The 15327-nt window shown below is 47.1% G+C and overlaps 1 long non-coding RNA gene across 1 annotated transcript; it reads right to left on the bottom strand.

Annotated features, from left to right (window-relative positions):
- Positions 1–9638: 9638 nt before the first annotated feature.
- On the bottom strand, positions 9639–14571 carry LOC132386881 (uncharacterized). Its single transcript, XR_009509696.1, has 5 exons — positions 14433–14571; positions 12378–12501; positions 10339–10394; positions 9875–9939; positions 9639–9681 (listed from the first exon to the last, which is right to left on the bottom strand). It is a non-coding gene; the product is annotated as an uncharacterized LOC132386881 (long non-coding RNA).
- Positions 14572–15327: the final 756 nt, after the last annotated feature.

The raw sequence follows: 15327 nt of genomic DNA, 5'->3' as shown, positions 1-15327 counted from the left end.
TCCCTGTAACTGGGTGGTGAAACCCAGGTAACATTCTAGTAAATCTTCTCTGTCTATTTTGTTGTTATTTTTCCTATAATTCGGTGACCAGATCTGTACACAATACTCCAAATATGGCCTTACCAATGCCTTGTAGAATCTTAACGTTACATCCCAACTCCTAAACTCAATGTTGTGTTTTACAAAGGCCAGCATACCAACAGCTTTCTTCATCACCAGGTCCACGTGAGATTCCACATTCAGGGAACTATGCACCATTATTCCGAGATCACTCTGTTTTGCTGCATTCCTCAATGCACCTTTTACGAAGTACGTCCTATTTGGTTTATTCATATCAAAATGTAGCAACTCACACTTATTAGCATTAGACTCCATCTGCCATCTTTCAGCCCACTCTTCTAAATGGCCTGAATCTCTCGGCAAGCTTTGAAAACCTACTTCATTATCCACAGCGCCACATATCTTAGAATCATCTCCATACTTACTAATCCAATTTACCAACCCATCATCCAGATCATTAATGTATATGACAAACAACATTGGACCCAATACGGATCCCTGAGGCACACCACTGGTCACCAACCTCCATCCTGACAAACAGTTATCCACCAATCCACCAACAGTTTCACCTTCAATCCTGGGTGAATTCACTCCCTTCATATGACATATCTGTCCGTCTTTTTGTTTTATCGCTGTCACCCACGCTTGACGCGCTAGGGGTCGCAGTAGTGCACATATCATGACTGGCCTGCAGTGTCTCGGAGTTCGGATGGTGTCACTGTATCGGGAGACTAACCGGTGTGGCCTGAAATCCGGATGGGGCCGCTATCTCAGAAAGGTGATTCTCAGGTCAGAGCTTAAAAATGGCGTCACCTATCACTTCCTTCGAATATGGCCAAGCGCGGAGAGAGAGACTCTGAAATAGGTCGGTAGTTCCCAAACATTCAAGCGAACAGAGCTTAGAGGGAAAGGAAAGCATTAAACGCTCGGTTTCTTGCGGTGAAGACCAGTTCGCTAATTTCTCTCCCAGCTTGACAGTGATGGTCGCTCCGGACTTCGATTGCAGCCGCACCATCGCTGTTCGGCCAGTCGGTGGCGCTCCAGTCCGTTGTATTGGCAGCGATGGGCGATCTCACACCGCGGAACACTGGACTTCTCATCTGAGGGCCCAGGCACCGTCGCTGCTCAGGAGCTGATTATAAGCAATTCCGTCATGGACGGTCCCAAGACCGGCTGCGGAAGGAGGAGATGCAGGAAAGATGTCGCGACTTTGCGGAGGATGCAGACGAAATTTAGCAGGATACAGCCTTGGATCAAAGTGCATGTGCTATAACGAGAGCTTCGGGCAAGCTTGGAGGCTGTCGGTTGATCTAATAGAGGATTTTCAGGCACACCTGGAGTGGACGGTGGGTATATCTTTTGCAATGTCAAATAGCAGGGGTCAGAAATTTAAGATAAAATGGAATTATTCAAAGGAGATGAGACAGTTTGCGTATTTTTTTCAAAACAGACTGCGGTGTGTGCCTCGGATTCACTGCAGGGGATGCCGGTTGAGACAGATGCAGTAGGGAATTTTAGAGATGTTTAGATGGAACATGGAGGGGTCCGGGGTGGAAGCGGAGGGTCGGCGCACAGATGCGCTTGGATGAGGCGGGTAAGGAGAGTGGGCGAGGGAGCAAGGAGAGTGGGCGAGGGAGAAAGGAGAGTGGACGAGGGAGCAAGGAGAGTGGGCGAGGGAGCAAGGAGAGTGGGCGAGGGAGAAAGGAGAGTGGGCGAGAGAGAAAGGAGAGTGGGCGAGGAAGCAAGGAGAGTGGGCGAGCGAGAAAGGAGAATGGGCGAGGGGGAAAGGAGAGTGGACGAGGGAGCAAGGAGAGTGGGCGAGGGAGAAAGGAGAATGGGCGAGGGGGAAAGGAGAGTGGACGAGGTAGCAAGGAGAGTGGACGAGGGAGCAAGGAGAGTGGGCGAGAGAGAAAGGAGAGTGGGCGAGGGAGTAAGGAGAGTGGGCGAGGGAGCAAGGAGAGCGCGTGGACGAGCGGGAATGAATAAGCTGCCCCCGATTCCCCCACAGTCACACACAATTAACTGTCCGGCGACAACGAGTGACAGGTTGAATCCTCAGTCCCGTTTCTCACCGACACTCCGCATCCGGGAACCGGCGGTCAGAAAATCACACTTCAGGGCCGTGTCCGAGATCGCTGCTGATCCAGGGTCACTGCCGATGGATTTGCCAATTTAACGTCATTATATTGGCCAGACTGTCGAATGCAGCGTCCTCGGCCCAAAGTGCGCAAAAAGATTCTCTCCCCGGATAATCCCACAACCGGATACTGGTTTCTGAGTCTGAGCACCGGCCCCCCGGGCTCTTCCTGTGTGTGAAATTCCGCCTGATCTCCCGAGAGCAAACAACACGGCGGATGCAGCGTCACCGGACAGGCGGCGGAGTCACGTGGGTGTGGGGCCACCTCTTACTCGGCTGGAGCCAGCGTCGTTTCAGAAGTTGGGAATTACCTGAAGCGTGGCCCTTAAAGGGGAAGGCTGCCATTAAAGGCGATTCCAGGAAGTCGGCCAAAATGTCCCCGTCCCGTCGATGAGGATTTTTCACACATTCGGAAGATCACAGTCACACAAGACCTCCGGCTCTGGTATCCGGGCAAAACTTCAGTTCCAGTCTCACTGAATTAATTACTCGTCAGTCTGAAACAGATGGAAGAACAAAGATGAAATAAACAGATCACACAACAGTGTCAGTAACAGGGGACCGGGGTTAATGTTTCAACAACGCTCACAGACAAATATCACCAGAAAACCTGCAGATCCGCTGATATTATAGCACATTGAACATTAACACAAACACTCATAGGATCCGCTTCAGACTCGGGAGGGTCAGTATGAGGCGGCGGAGAGCGGGCACAGATCCGTCTGTGAGCGAGTTTGATGCCAGTCTCAGATCCGTAAGTGATGGGTTTGTACTGAGAGCGGAGACGAGATCCTCGGCAGCAGAATCTGTGAGACCGACATCCCTCAGCCTGGAGATGAGAGAGAGTGAGGGTGAAGGACACAGAGAGACAGGAGACGGTACAAATCCCCAGTGTTTATCAGTAACACAATTAGTGATCACATTAATGTTCAGTGTCAGGCACCTAGCGACTGTAAGCACAATCTGCCACATTCTGGTACTTACTCCAGTTTCAGTATTTTACACTCCGGGTTCCTCAGAGCCGCAGACGCCAGTTTCACTCCTGAATCTCCCAGGTTTTTGCCCACAATTCTAAACACAAACAGACAAATTGATGAACAAAGTGATTCAAACCGCGGGTCTGGGGGGTATTACTCTCACTCGGATATTTCAGGAAACATTAAACCCTTCAGTCCCATCACTGTCAATGTCCCTCACTGACCAGCTCCACGGTATTCACCAAATGTCAGTAATTTCGTCTGTCGGTGTGACCTTATAGGCTCCACACATTCTCTAACGTTCAGGAAAAAAAAACCTTCCTGACGTGAGAGGTCAGGATAGAATGGCGGGAAAAAGAGCCACAGTGGAAATCTGGCGTGGGCGGCTAAATAGATGGCGGAACAGTGATGGGAAGAGGGATGCCACAGGAGGAAGTGTGTGGGAGAGAGTAATGCCACAGGAGGAAGAGGAATGGGGAAGAGGGATCGGACAGCAGGAAGGGGGATGGGAAGAGGGATGCCACAGGAGGAAGTGTGTGGGAGAGAGTAATGCCACAGGAGGAAGAGGAATGGGGAAGAGAGATCCGACAGGAGGAAGGGGGATTTTAGCAAGGCATTTGATAATGTACCATATGCCAAGCTTATTGAGAAAATAAGGAGGCATAAGTAGACCTTGAGGAACCAGAACTGGTTTCCCCACAGAAGTCTAAGAGTGGTTGTAGGCGGGTCCCATTCTGCATGGAGGCCGGTGAGCAGTGGTGTGCCTCAGGGATCTGTTCTGGGACCCCTACTCTTTGTGAATTTTATAAATGACCTGGATGAGGAAGTGGAGGGATGGGTTGGTGAATTTGCTGATGACTACAAAGGTTGGGGTTGTTGTCGATAGTGTGGAGGGCTGTCAGGGGATACAAAGGGACATTGGTAGGATGAAAAACTGGGCTGAGAAGTGGCAGATGGAGTTCAACCCAGATAAGTGTGAGGTGGTTCACTTTGGTAGTTCAAATATGATGTCAGAATATAGCATTAATGCTAAGCCTCTTGGCAGTGTGGAGGATCAGAGGGATTTTGGGGTCCAAGTGCATAGGACACTCAAAGCTGCTACGCCGGTTGACTCTGTGGTTAAAGAGGCATACAGTGCATTGGCCTTCATCAGTCGTGGGATTGAGTTTAAGAGCCGAGAGGTAAAGTTGCAGCAATATAGGACCCTGGCCAGACCCCACTTGGAGAACTGTGCTCAGTTTTGGTTGCCTCACTACAGGAAGGATGTGAAAGCCATAGAAACGGTGCGGAGGAGATTTACAAGGATGTTGCCTGGATTAGGGAGCAAGCCTTATGAGAATAGGTTGAGTGAACTCGGCCTTTTGTCCCCGAAGAAGTGACCTGACAGAGGTGGACAAGATAATGAGAGACTTTGATCGTGTGGGTAGTCAGAGGCTTTTCCCCAGGGCTGATATGGCTGCCACGAGAGAGCCTAAGTTGTTAGGGAGTAGGTATAGAGGAGGTGTATAGAGGAGGGTAAGTTTTTTACAGAAAGTGGTGAGTGCGTGAAATGGGCTGCCGGCGGCGTCGGTGGTGGCGGAAACGATAAGGTCTTTTAAGAGACTCTTGGATGGCTACCTGGAGCTTAGAAAAGTAGAGGGGTTGGGCAAAGCCTAGCAAGTTCTAAAGTAAGGACACGTTCGGCACAGCTTTGTGGGCCGATGGGCCTGTGTAGTGCTGTAGGTTCTCTGTGTTTCTATGTTTCTAAAGCAACCTCTTCCTCAATGTCGCAGAAGGGAAGAATCGGTCCGTGAATTGCAGGAGGAATGGAGACATGCTCACCACTATTGATGTAAACATCACCGAGGATTTTACCTGGTCTGTACATATCGGCTGTGTGGTGCCTCATTCTCCTCAGACGGTGGAAGAAACCGGAGACGGTTGAAGGGTCCTATATATCTGCAATATTACCTCTCGGCTCCTAAACTCAGTCCCACGATTGATAAAGGCCAATTCACCGTATGGCTTCTTAACCACAGAGTCAAAACACTTTGAGTGTCCTATGGGCTCGGAACCCAAGATCCCCTTGATCCTCCACACTGCCAAGAGTCTTACCAGTAATGCTATATTCTGCCATCATATTTGACCTACCAAAATGAAGCACCTCACACCTGTCTGGGTTGAACTCCATCTGCCACTTCTCAGCCCAGTTTGGCATCCTACTAATGTCCCGCTGTAACCTCTGACAGCCCTCCGCACTATCCACTACAACCCCAAACTATTAAAGGTGTCATCAGAAAATTTACTCACCCATCCCTCTACTTCCTCACCCAAGTCATGAATAAAAATCACCGACCTCAATGCAGAATACGACCCGTCTACAACCTCTCTTTGCCTTCTGTGGGTAAGCCAGTTCTGGAGCCACAAAGTAATGTCCCCTTGGATCCGCTGCACCCTTACGTTCCCAATAGGCCTTGCAAGTGGCCCCTTATCAAATGCCTTGGTGAAATACTACATCTACTGTTCTTCCTTCATCAATCTGTTTAGTTACATCCTCAAAAAAAAAATCAGGCTGGTAAGGCATGATGTGCCTTTGACGATGAATTGCTACAGGTTCAATTCTATCTGATGAGAAAAAAAAACGTATAATTGACTAACAGCAGTGTCTGTAAAAAGAATTCAACCGCCTTTGAGGAGTTTCGTGTTTTATTGCTGCACAACGTTCAATCACAGCGGATTGAACTCGTCTGTCATGATACAAATCAACAGAAAAAGACTCTTTCGTATCAAAGTGAAAATAAACCCCTGTAAGGTGATCTGAATTAGTTACCAATATAAAGCACAAAATAATTCATTTCATAAATATTCAGTACTTTCCCACCATCAATCATCACAGGTGCAGCCAATTGGTTTTTGAAGTCACATGATTAGTTAATTTGAGATCACCCTGTTCAGTGAAAAGTGTTTCAATTGATTCTAGTAAAATCAATTGTATCTGTATCTGGAAAGTCCGGCTGCTGTAGATCAGGATCCCGGCAAAAACTACATCATGAACACTGAGGAATACTCCAAGCAACACCTGGAAAGGTGATTGACAATCACCAGTCAGGATATTGAAGCATGAAAACGTCCATGTCACTGAATACTTCTTGAAGGACAATGAAGTCAATCATTAAGAAATGGAAAGAATATGGCACAGCTGTTAATCTGCTTAGAGCGGGCTGCTCGCAAACACTGAGTGACCATGCCAGAGGGGGACGAGTGAGAGAGGCCACCAAGAGACCCATGACAACTCTGGAGGAGTAACAAGCTCCGGTATCCGGGATGGGAGGGACTGGGCACACAACAACGGTTGCCCGGGTGCCTCACCGGTCGCAGCTTTATGGGAGGCTGGCAAAGAGAAAGCCGCTGTTGACAGGAACCCACATGGAATCTCGGCTGGAGATTCCCAGGAGGCATGTGGGAAACGCTGATGTCAGCTGGAAGATGTTTCTCTGATCTGATGAAACCAGAATAAGCCTTTTCGGCCATCAGACAAAATCCTACGCTTGGCCTAAGCCGAACAAGACATATCATCAAAAAAACAACATCCCTACCGTGAAGCATGGTGGTGGCTGCGTCATGCTGTGGGGATGCTTCACTGCAGCAGGCCCTGGAGGGCTTGTGAAGGTAGCGGGTAAAATTAACGCAGCAAAATACACGGGAAAGTTTCCCGCTTATGCAAGAACATCTGATAAAGATAGGAGAGGGGAGAGAGACTTGTTGATTTGCTATATTATGACTTCTGCGAGGGTTATTTATCTTCTACCATTTTGCTCATTAACATTCCTCAGTGGACAGCTGGAGTGTGCTGGTTTGATGGACACAGTCATTCAAATTTGATTGAGAGCTGAGACCCGGTGAGTAGGGATAAAAGTCAGGTCTGGAGAGACACCCTTCAGACACACCAGGAGACACACCAGTGGACACTGATTGAGTGTTGGAACCCACAGGAAAGGTGGGGGCACCTGAGACCGAACCAGGAGATCGGTCAGTAAAGCTCACAGTGTCAAAGCAGGGCCGGTGGGGACTTGTGTGTGTGTCCACACATGCCAGAGTGACAAGTCTATCACAGAAGAACGGTCTAGCAGAAGGACGAAGAGGTCACAACTGAATGACCACACCGATCCGACAGATTAAGAAAGCAAAATAAGGTTTGCCGGATTGTAGCTGTTACATCCCGCTCTCTCTCTCTCTCTCTCTCTCTCTCTCTCTCTCTCTCTCTCTCTCTCTCTCTCTCTCTCTCTCTCTCTCTCTCTCTCTCTCTCTCTCTCTCTCTCTCTCTCTCTCTCTCTCTCTCTCTCTCTCTCTCTCTCTCTCTCTCTCTCTCTTTCTCTCTCTCTCTCTCTCTCTTTCTCTCTCTCTCTCTCTCTCTCTCTCTCTCTCTCTCTCTCTCTCTCTCTCTCTCTCTCTCTCTCTCTCTCTCTCTCTCTCTCTCTCTCTCCAACGATTACAATACAACAACCATAACGACATAAGCACTCATGAACTGAACTGAACTTTATACTTTTCTATGACAATTTATTTACCGCTAGAGATCGATAGCTTGTTTATTATTGATTATTATTATTCCTACACTTTAAGGTTTATTACTGTTAACTTGTTTTATATGTTTATTTGCATTATTGATATGGTTTTTTGCTTATTTTTTATTAACAAACACCTTTAGTATAGTACCACCAGACTCCAACAAATTCTTCTTTCTCTGCTGGTTAGACACACAGTTACGGGGTACTAACAAATTGGGGGCTCGTCCGGGATTGATAAATAAATTTGGGTGCCAGTGAATCGGGATAAAAGTCCCTTAACTGATCTAGTTGCGTGGATAACCAGGCGGGAAACCAGAAAAGATGGAAATAGACAAATTTCTAAAGAACCCGACTTCGGGGTCATTAGAAGGTGCCGGGAAGGCGGAATTGGTGAGTGTTGGGAAACAATTAAATAATTCAGCGGTGAAATCGTGGATGAGAAAGTTGAATATACAGAGAGCAAAGCTATGCATTATGTATCAGAGGGCGTGTTCCAATCGGCTGTACACAAGTATACGATTTTCTGACATTAGATTCTACCTTTGAAACTTTTTAACATTGGAGAATGATCCCAAAACAAATAGGGCTGGATGTCACGGATAAAAATCTGGTTGCTGGATAAGACGAGACTCACATCATATCGCTCACTATTCAGTGAGCTAATTCTTATAACTTGCTGATACGAAGAGCCGGGACGGGAAGGGCGGAATCATTGGAATTATTGTCACGTGACCGTTTCAGCCGCTGCACCAGTCTCCCGGACAAGAGAAAATAGAGGCTTGTCTGAAGGTTGAGAGTCACACACTGCTACTTTGCAGATCTGTGCGAAACATGTCTTTAGAAACTGAACCGCCTATAATGTGGACAATGAGTTTATTGAGATCGTAACGCAGAGCAAAGTTGAGAGGGCAAAGGTTGGTGAAAGCGTGAGGCTGCCTATCATGGGCTGGAGGAGTCTAGGTTGAAGTGAGAGAACTAAGCCGCTACGATAAAAAAATGTGTCACACCCTTCAGTGATGTCTCGGAGTGAAGATGTGGCACTCGAGAGAGAGATGCCGGAGACACGGATAACGGTCGTATATAAAAAGTAAGAGACGTGTGGCACGGTGGCTTCTTCCACGATGGTTGTCCTTCTCATGTGTGAATTCCCGGCCAACCGTCCTCTTCTATTCAACAGTGACGTCATCTGACGGAATAAATAAACAATTCATGTTGGCTCTCTCGGCAACTGGAAGGAAATAAAGATGGTGAGATCAAATACGGGCGATATTTACTTCTTTGGTGTCAAAGAGAATTTGCAGACAATTTATCTGTTTCGCAAGGCCACAGGCCCAGGACCATTATTCCTCTGAATAACAATGTTTGCTGCCCGCCGACGCCTGACCCCAGTCCCACAGTGTTACATGTCTCTCATCTGTTAATCACTGGGTAACTTGGCAGCACGCACAGCCGGGGCTCTGCTCAACTCATCGGCTTGGCAATAATGGACATGTCCCCTTTGCAAGTCACATTTTTCATCGACAGCCTCGTGTTCTGCTCACTTACCTCTTCACATCACTGTAAACAGATCGATCCCCCAGAACCAGTCCCTGTTAAACGGAAATAAATCATTGTGATTAGCAAAAGTTAATAACAAACGCAGTCTGTGAGGGAGGAGAATTGAAAGAACTCCGAAAAGGACGTAGACACATGTAACAAATCGGCTCGGAAAGACCGTGGGACAGAGGGACCAGGTTGTGCTCCACAGTCCAGACTAACACATGATACTTCATGAGTTCATCCGCCATTTCTGCGGCCCCCATTGCCGCCTCTTCGACGTCATTATCGCTGTCGAATGTCTCACTTCAGGGTCTGTTTCTTACTGTGTGAAGTGGAAACAATTACTTCAAAAAGGGAGAGACGCAAATAATTCCCTCACCGTGTAAGTGGAGTTTCCATCTTGTGCATTGTGCCTTGCGCCCTGGAAAGAGAAATTAAAGATTTATATTGTGACGTTTAACCTTGCGCTCGACAATTGTATTCTGTCTCTCCACGTGTAAACCCCGAGTATCAATCTTCACATTCATTGCTGCTCGGACGCGACCCATCACATTACTTACCTTCTTATCTTTGAAACAATGACTGAGATCATAAACATAATACAAAAATCCAACCTGTTCATTCCTTGAGAGATTTTCATAGGTTCCCGATGAGTTCACGGTGTTTGTATCCAAGGTGCCTGCGGGAACAGTACAGACACGTCACAGCGGTGAAGAGCATCATGTGCCGTTGTTAATACAGCGGATGTCAATGCGGCCACAAAACAAAATGCCAGCGACAGCACGAACTACATTCCCACAAACGCCAGAAACCGGTCACCCCCTGTATAGACGACCAATAATTTAGGTCAGATACAGAAAGGGAAATACCATACCGCCCCGCCAATGATATTGTAATCCTGTGTTGAAAATATTTACTTATTTAACCGGACAACCCAACAACCCAAGCAACATTATTCGTGACCATTCTCTCGGATGAAACCCTGCAGATTCTGTGCACTAGGAACTCCCATATCTAAATGAAGTGCTGAGATTTCCAGGGGCCCAGTAACAGAACATATGAAATGCAATTCACTCACTGTTCCGTCCGGAATCGATGCTCGTGTCGTATTGGGATTGTGGGGGATCTTTGATCCTGAATGAACAGAAACAATATTCAAAACATGAATTCCGGAGGAGTTGACTTTCCTGCGCTGATACACAGAGTGAGAACGGCTCCAATCATTCCATTGCATTCTGCCCGGTTACTCCTTGATACTGTCCCGGTTATCGGGTGCCCGGTTCCAGGCCTGCTCGATCGCAACAACAGTGACCACAATGGGTTTCACAGAGAAAGAATTGCTTTGTCCAATTGGATCACCGTTTTCCAGGGGAAAGTGTCTTTCAGTCAAATGTTCCCATTTCAGGGGGAAAGCTCAATGCTAATTCTGACCACAGGTGACCCCTGATCTGTGGGATAATTCCGGAAGTGCTGATCAATTTAACATGTCCTTGGGAAGATAAACTCTTGTTCCCCTGATCCTGTTCCCGTTTACAACACTGCCCTTTATCAATATCTTTCAGCCTCGTTCATCCCACCGAAAGACTGTAAGAACATAAGAGATAGGAGCAGAAGTGGGCCATTCGGCTCAGCGAGTCTGTTCCGCAATTTAACCCTGGGCTGATCCAATTCTTCAAGTCGTCCCATGTCCCCTGCTTTCACCCGATACCCTTTGATACCCTGGTTAATCAAGAACCTGTCCATCTCTGTCTTAAATGCACCCAATGACTTGGCCTCCACAGCCGCTCGTGGCAACAAATTCCACAGATTTATCCCCCTTGATGAAAGTAATTTCTCCGCATCCCGGATCTAAAAGGACGTGCTTAATTCTGAAGTCGTGCCCTCTTGTCCTAGACTCCCCTACCATGGGAAATAACTTTGCCATATCTAAACTGTTCAGGCCTTTCAACATTCGGAATGTTTCTATGAGATCCCCCCTCATTCCCCTGAACTCCAGGGAATGCAGCCCAGACCTTCCTCAAACGGTAACCCTTTCATTCCTGGAATCATTCTCGTGAATCCTCTCTGAACCCTCTCCAATGTCAGTACACCCTTTATAAAAATAAGGAGCCCAAGACTGCACACAATGTTCCAAGTGTGGACTCACGAATGCCTTATAGAGCCTCAACATCACATCCCTGCTCTTATATTCTATACTTCTAGAATTGAGTACAAACATTGCATTCACCTTCTTCACCACCGACTCAACCTGGAGGTTAACGTTTAGGGTATCTCGCACAAGGACTCCCAAGTCTATTTGCATCACTGGATTTTGAATTCTCTTGCCATCTAAATAATAGTCTGCCCGTTTATTTCTTCCACCAAAGTGCATGAACGTACACTTTACCACATCATATTTCATTTGCCTCTTCTTTGCCAATTACCCTAAACTCTCTCTGCAGGCTCTCTGTTTCCTGAACGCTACCGGTTCATCCACGTCTCTTTGTATCAAGGGCAAACCTAGCCGCAGATCTATGAATCCCTTAGCCCACATCATTGTCATACATCGTGAAAAGTAGCGGTCCTAGCACCGAGCCCTGTGGATCTCCACTAGTAATCAGCAGCCAGGCAGAATAGGATCCCTTTATTCCCGCTCTCTGTTTTCTGCCGAACAGTTAATGCTCCACCCACACTAGTAACTTCCCTGCTGTTCCATTGGCTCTTAACTCGGTGAGCAGCCTCATGAGTGGCCCCTTGTCAAAGGCCTTCGGAAAATCCAATTAACCACATCTACTTTATCTCCTTTGTCTACACTGCTGGTAATTTCCTCAAAAGGGTTTGTCATGCTGGCTTTAGCCTATCTTGTCGTGTGCCTCCAGGTACTCCCTAATCTCAACCCTAACTATAGATTCCAACAACTTCCCAGCCACTGATGTCAGTCAATCTCCTTCCACAAAGGCCGTCGGTTCATGTTCCCCACCAGTAATGCCCGACTCGCCAGTTTCCTCCAGCTCCGGCTTGTGTAAATTGCTTCGGTCATCGGTTCCCGTTAAACCTTCCAATATCCCACTTCTGCAAAATAAAGATCTCCCGCAATAATTAGAAGAAGAAGCGATATTCGGAGAAAAGGGCATTTACCCGCCAATTTTCCTTGCGAATAACCATGCGCAGACTCCGCCGATCAGTCCTCCGGCAAGAGAACCCAGTACAATGCCCACGATCGCGGCAGCGCCTAGGGTGAAATTGTCGCCTGTTTCTGGGGCTAACACACACACAAAAAAACAACAAATATGTATCTTACATTGCGCAAACCCGTCTTTTTCGGTGTCAAATGGATTTTATAGAATCTTAGAACATCACAGCACAGAAACAGGCCTTTCGGCCCTTCTTGGCTGTGCCGAACCATTTTTCTGCCTAGTCCCACTGATCTGCACCTGGGCCATATCGCTCCAAACCCGTCTCACCCATATAACTGTCCAAGATTTTCTCAAATGTCAAAAGTCAGCCCGCATCTGCAACTTCATCTGGCAGCTTATTCCACACTCCCACCACTCTTTGTGTTCCATTTAATCTTTTCCCCCTTCCCCCTTAACCCATGACTTCTGTTTTTTTTTTCTCCCCTAGCCTCAGTGGAAAAAGTCTGCTTGCATTCACTCTATCTATACCAATCATAATTTTATACATCTCTATCAAATCACCTCTCATTCTCCTCCGCTCCAGGGAAGTCCTAACCTATTCAACTTTTCTCTGTAACTCCGTTGCTCAAGTCCCGGCAACATCTTTGTAAACCTTCTCTGCACTCTTTCAAACTTATTAATATCCTTCCTGTAATTAGGTGACCAAAACTGCATACAATACTCCAAATTCGGTCTCACCAATTTCTTATACAACCTCACCATTACATTCCAACTCTTATACTCTATACTTTGATTTATAAAGGCAAATGTAGCAAAAGCTCCCTTTACTACCCTATCTTCGTGTGACGTCACTTTTAGGGAATTTTGTATCTGTACTCCCAGATCCCTCTGCTCTACTGCCCCCCTCAGTGTCCTACCATTTGCATTGTATGTTCTACCTTAATTTGACCTTCGGAAGTGCAATACCTCACACATGTACGCATTAAACTCCATATGCCGTTTTTCAGCCCATTCCTCCAACTGGTCCAAATCCCTCTGCAAGCTTTGAAAACCTTCCTCACTGTCCACTGCACCTCCAATCTTTGTATCATCAGCGAATTTGCTGATCCAATTTGCCACATTCTCATCCAGATCATTGAGATAGATGACAAATAACAATGGACCCAGCTCTGATCCCCGTGACACATCACTAGTCATTGTTCCCATTGCCACTGACACAAGGGTGAGTTCCTGCCCTGTCTGCAGGAGATTGTTCCCGTTGTCACTGACACAAGGGTGAGTTCCTGCCCTGTCTGCAGGAGATTGTTCCCGTTGTCACTGACACAAGGGTGAGTTCCTGCCCTGTCTGCAGGAGATTGTTCCCGTTGTCACTGACACAAGGGTGAGTTCCTGCCCTGTCTGCAGGAGATTGTTCCCATTGTCACTGACACAAGGGTGAGTTCCTGCCCTGTCTGCAGGAGATTGTTCCCATTGTCACTGACACAATGGTGAGTTCCTGCCCTGTCTGCCGGAGATTGTTCCCATTGTCACTGAGACAAGGGTGAGTTCCTGCCCTGTCTGCAGGAGATTGTTCCCATTGTCGCTGAGACAAGGGTGAGTTCCTGCCCTGTCTGCAGGAGATTGTTCCCATTGTCACTGACACAATGGTGAGTTCCTGCCCTGTCTGCCGGAGATTGTTCCCATTGTCACTGAGACAAGGGTGAGTTCCTGCCCTGTCTGCAGGAGATTGTTCCCATTGTCACTGACACAAGGGTGAGTTCCTGCCCTGTCTGCAGGAGATTGTTCCCATTGTCGCTGAGACAAGGGTGAGTTCCTGCCCTGTCTGCAGGAGATTGTTCCCATTGTCACAGACACAAGGGTGAGTTCCTGCCCTGTCTGCTGGAGATTGTTCCCGTTGTACACCAGGGACTGACAGAGCATTTTCAGGTTTAAAACAATATTTTAAACAACTAGACGCTCCGGTAAAATTCGGACCTTCTTTGACCCATCTATACATTGCGAAAATATGTTTGTTATAGTGCTTACCGATATAAAAAATATGAATGTTGTTATTTACCTGTGCAGCCGCAGTAAACTTGCACGTACGTCTCTCCAGCGCCACCGCTGAAAGAGTTGCTGGCGATGCACTTGTACGTCCCTGTGTCGTTTCTGTTCACAGTGATTACAGTCAGTTTCGAGTTGCCGAAAGATGTAAATATTCAGTCGTTTTCCTGGATGGGTTGGTTATCCTTGAACCATGTCCGTGTCTGAACAGTGCCCGACGCGTCACAACTCAGTGCGATGTTGTCGAGGTTTTCCAGGGGAGTGGAATCATTGGTCACCACGGCAACCCCACTCACCGACTCTGTAAATACAATTAAAATGCAAATAGTTCTTCACTTGCTTTTACCTGCAACACGTCCGCAATATTTGGATGCCGCCAACTGAAGATTGTCTCCATTCATAGCTCTTATCGCCCATGCCTTTCGATATCAGGTTTCATTCCTGATTGAACTAAATTCCGGCACAGAGTTTAAAGTTTTACAACTGTCACTTACGGTGAACAACATATTTACCACATAACCGTATGACAATTACAGCACGGAAACAGCCCCTCTCGGCCCTTCTAGTCCGTGCCGAACGCTTACTCTCACCTAGTCCGACTGACCCGCAGACAGCCCATAACCCTCCATTCCTTTCCTGTCAATATACCTATCCAATTTTACGTTAAATGACAATACCGAACCTGCCTCTACCACTTCTACTGGAAGCTCATTCCACACAGCTACCACTCACTGAGCAATGAAATTCCCCCTCGTGTTACCCTTAAACTTTTGCCCACTAACTCTCAACTCATGTCCTCTTGTTTGAATCTCCCCAACTCACAATCTAAAAAAGTCTATACACATCAACTCTATCTATCCTCTCATAAATTTAAATAACTCTGTCAACTCCCACCTCAGCCTTCTACG

Source organism: Hypanus sabinus, unplaced genomic scaffold, assembly GCF_030144855.1.
Source record: "Hypanus sabinus isolate sHypSab1 unplaced genomic scaffold, sHypSab1.hap1 scaffold_1358, whole genome shotgun sequence".
In the NCBI taxonomy this organism is placed as follows: domain Eukaryota; kingdom Metazoa; phylum Chordata; class Chondrichthyes; order Myliobatiformes; family Dasyatidae; genus Hypanus; species Hypanus sabinus.
This window is presented reverse-complemented; position numbering and strand designations above follow the sequence as displayed.